The following is a 4,764-nucleotide window of genomic DNA, read 5'->3' on the forward strand; positions in this document are numbered from 1 at the left end:
CTTGTCTTATGAACATGAAATCACTCAACAAACATATCAAGGTATTGAATAGAATTAAAGTGAGTTAAATTTAGCTATTTTAAGGCCTAAAAAGCATATTTTCACATTTAGCGCAAATCAAGGGAGAATTGCAAAACCATGCTATTTCATTGAATAAATGTGGGAAAAGGTGATAAAATCCCCCAAATTAAGCACAAGATAAACCACAAAATCAGGTTTTATCAGATGGTGCCATTGTCTATCCTCCTCAACCTGAGTCTGACTCCGACTTGAAGACTCGGGGGCAGAGAATAATAAAATCTCCTCCGCGACAAGGGGATCTTCCGAGTTCTTCAGGGGTTCCCTCTCAAGGTCCTGAGCAGTCTGCTCCATCCTCCCCTGGTGCTGCTCTGACTTCTCTCCCTGTGGATCCCTCTTCTGGTGGTGGTGGCCTTCCTTCCGGTGATACCAAACTTCCTGATAACTGAAATTTGGCTATTGGGTCCCGGCTTGTGGGCCCCTTATTTTTTTGAACAATTTATTATTCTTCTTTGTTGTGGTGGTTTCACTGAGATTACCTGGCCCTTTGTGGCCGTAAATAAAATATTTTATTTAAAAATACCCTTTTTTTGGATAAGGGTTTAGGATTTCTTTGTTGCGTGCATGCTTTTTGTTTAGTTTTTAAAAAACCTTTTTGATCTTTTTGCCTTGAAAATCTTTTATCTTGACTGGCTGTCTTTTGTCTAAGATATTTTGATTTTTCAAAGACTTGAGACAGCCTCTTTCTTTGATTTTTGATGGACTTTCTTATCTCTTTTTGTATTCCTTGTACTCAATTTTTTCGCGATGCATTTCCTTCTTCTCGGATTTTCCGACTTGTTGGTCGATTAATTTCCGACTTTATCATTATCTACTTTTATAACCTCTTTACACCGACTTGTACCTCGTTGTTTTATCCTGACGACCTTCTAGGTCGGTTCATGGGATTTTCACGTTTTGTCGAGCTTAAGTCGGCACGTTTCGTTGAAAAAGTGAAAATAACGCAAAAGGAATTTATAGAGAGATGTGGAAAAAGATCTTTATTTATTCACGAAGGTACTTTTCGCTACTAAGGGTTTTGACAATTTGTTGCCCCTTAGTCTCCACTTTGATGCCTCGTTAAAAACCCCCTTCAGGAAAAACCCTTTCTTTGGGAAAAAACCATGAAGTTGGGAAAAGAGTACACCAGGGAATGGAGTTCGCTTTTAACTATAGTACCTTTTCATATTACAAGCATGACATGACCTAGGTAACTCGGTGCCGTTTAAGTCGGTCACCTTATAGTAGCATTTTCCTAAGACCTCAGTCATTCTGTATGGTCCTTTCCAATTAGCAGCAAGCTTTTCATCCCCAGATTTGTTGACTCCAATGTCATTTCTAATCAAAAACAGGTCGTCTGGGGTGAAACTTCTTCGAATGACTCTTTTATTATATTTGCTTGTCATCCTTTGTTTCAACACTGCTTCTCTTATCTGGGCTTATTCTCGAACTTAGGGAGTAGCTCAAGTTCTTCTTTGTGCCCCTGTATGTTTCCAACCTCGTCGTAGAAGCTCACCCTTGGTCTTTGCTCGTTGATTTCAACCGGTATCATGGCTTCTACGCCATAGGCAAGTCGGAAGGGTGTTTCCCCTGTGGCAGACTGAGGTGTAGTCCGATAAGCCCATAGTACTTGTGGGAGCTCTTCAGCCCAAGCTCCCTTCGCATCTTGCAACCTTTTCTTCAACCCTGCCAGCATGACCTTGTTGGTTGCCTCGGCTTGCCCATTTGCTTGTGGGTGTTCTACCGAGGTGAATTGATGTTTTATCTTCATACTGGCTACTAGGTTTTTGAAGGTAGAGTCGGTGAACTGAGTGCCATTATCAGTAGTGATGGAGTAAGGTACCCCATACCCTGTGATAATGTTCTTGTAGAAGAACTTCCGACTTCTCTGGGCGGTGATGGTGGCCAATGGTTCTACTTCAATCCAATTCGTGAAGTAGTCTACTCCCACTATTAGGTATTTTACCTGTCCAGCTGCTTGGGGAAAGGGTCCTAATAAGTCCAATCCCCACTTTTCGAAAGGCGATGGAGAAGTTATACTAATGAGCTCCTCGGGGGGAGCGACGTGAAAGTTTGCATGCATTTGGCATGGCTGGCACTTCTTCACGAATTCTGTGGCATCTTTCTGCAATGTCAGCCAGTAGAACCCGACTCGGATGACTTTTCTGGCTAATGACCTAGCTCCAAGATGATTTCCTCAGATACCATTGTGGACCTTCTCCAAGACTTCTATTGTCCTTGTGGTTGGGACGCACTTTAATAATGGTGTTGATATCCCCCTTTTATAGAGAATATTTTTTACCAAAGTGTAGTTTTGTGCTTCCTTCCAGATTTTCTTGGCCTCTTTTTCTTCTTTGGGTAGGATGTCGAATTTTAGGTATTCGTTTAAAGGGTTTATCCATCCGAGGTCTAATCCGGAGACTTCAAGGACGTCTTGCTTGGCCTTTGTTTTTGCCACAGAGGGCTCTTGGAGAGTTTCTTGGATCAGACTTCTATTATTCCCCCTGGCTTGTGTAAGAATCGCACTTAATCGAACCGGTTAATTAAGTGGTTAAATTTCCCAAATTTGATTCCAAAAAGTTGTAGTGAGAATTTGAGGTTTTAAACATCATTTTTGGACTCAGTGGGTCTTTCCGAGTAAAAAAATGTGTTTTCTGCGAAAAATCGTGAAAACTGTGAACCGACAGTTGAACCGGTTGAACCAGTTCAAGTCTGCCCAGTGCTACTCGAGAGAAAGTGGAAACAGTCAAAAACCTTAGAAAAACATTAGAAATGAAAAATCGAGCGTTAATTTTAAAGGTTTGGCCCGAAGTTGGGCCAAACGGACTAAAAACGCTAACGAGTTGAACCGGGCCCAAGTTGGGCCCAAGTCCAACATATATAAGGGTTCATTAATGAAACCAAACACTCATAACACTCACATAAACACACTCACACATCTGGGAAGAGAAGAAGAAGAGAAACCCTAGAGCACTATTCATCATCTCCTTCCCAATCTCATAAATTGAGCTACGGTGCTCCGATTTGCATGCCGTCAGCGGCTATGCATTCCTTGCATAGAGCTATACAAAATCTATGTAAGAAACTAGTAAGAAAAATTCTAAATCTTCCCAGTTCCTCCCTTGAAAATTTTGGGTTTATTAGGGCTTTGGGTTAAATGAGTTTTTGTGATTCTTGGTGTTTAGGTTCACTCTAATCCTTGCTTAGCTTTGAGTTTTGGCATCCAAATCTGTTGTGAAAAGTAAGAGGCTTTAATCTCTTGTGAATTTTTGATTTATGATGAGCCTTGGGTTAATTTTTGGTGATTTATATGTATATAGCTTGATTATTGTGAGTTTGGAGCTTGTTGGTGCTTGTTGGAGCTACATTGGTGGTTGGATTTTGGTTGAAAGCTCATTTGGTTCATATTGGAAATCGGCCAAGGTATGGTTTTGGTTTCTTCTATGTAGTATATAATATTCATGGACACTTAGGCTAGTGACCCATAGGATAGGATTGGATTTGAATGGTTGATGAATGGTTGGATGTTATTATTTGATGATGTATAATGAAATGATGATTTTTGAGTTAGACATTGATAATTGCTAGTGTTATGATGAGGATGATTAATTTGTGAAATTGAGGAGTGAATTGTGTTGATAAATGTGAAATTGAGGTTGATTGATTGGAAATGTAGTTGGAAAATTGTTAATAAGGTTGGATATATGTAATATATTAATGTGATGTTGTGAATGAGGAAATATGAAGGAAAATGTGGTAAGTTTGGTGTAATATGTCATAGAGTGTTGATTTTGGTGAGAATTGGAGTTTGGAATGGTTTGGGTTGGTTTGGTTGTGTTTTATAAAGGATTTGAGGAACTTGTGATTTTGGGTAAAAGCTGATTTTTGGTAAACTTTGTCTGATCATAACTTTTGCCTCAATTTTCAAAATTGGTTAAAATTTATTTAGAATTAAAGATCCTTGAAAAAGCTTTAAATCGATATAAATTTTGTGAAAATTGGAATTTTGTAGAGGAAGTTATGATCATTCAAAGTTGGTGTTGAAAATTTGAAATTCTGCAAAGTTACAAAATTTTGAGTTTTCTGGTATGTGTGCACGCACAGCCTTGTGTGCACGCACACTCCATGAAAATTATGACCTGTGCGCATGCATAGACCTGTGCGTCTGCACACGCAGAGGCAGGCAGTCTGCTTGCAGCGCTGGCACAGCTTGTGCGCGCGCACCAATGGAAAATTACAACATGTGCGTACGCACAGACCTGTGCGGATGCACACGTTGGGAAGGCCAGTCCGTTGGGGGCGCTGGCACAGGTTGTGCAAGTGAATAGACCATTTTGAGTTTTGACAACTGTGCATACACACACCCCTGTGCGTCCGCACACCCCTGTGCGTACGCACACCTTTAAAAATTTTCTGGGCGTGCGCACGCACACCCCTGTGCGGACGAACACACCCAGTTTCTCAAATTTTGCTTTGTTTTCAACTATTTCACCTTTTCAACAAGGTTGTAAGCTTCTATAACACTTTTTAAAGACTTTTGGGCATATTTTTTTTGGGTGCTCAAACATGGGAAATGGTTTAAGGGTTTTGGACACTATTATTTGGAAAAAGTTAGCGAACGGAGTACTAGGTTTCTGTTGTACTGGGGAAGGTTTGATGATGTGTGATGAATGGTTGATGAATGAGATGCGAAAGCAAGGAACTGAA

This window comes from Arachis ipaensis, chromosome B4 (assembly GCF_059453495.1).
Source record: "Arachis ipaensis isolate K30076 ecotype BB chromosome B4, ASM5945349v1, whole genome shotgun sequence".
In the NCBI taxonomy this organism is placed as follows: domain Eukaryota; kingdom Viridiplantae; phylum Streptophyta; class Magnoliopsida; order Fabales; family Fabaceae; genus Arachis; species Arachis ipaensis.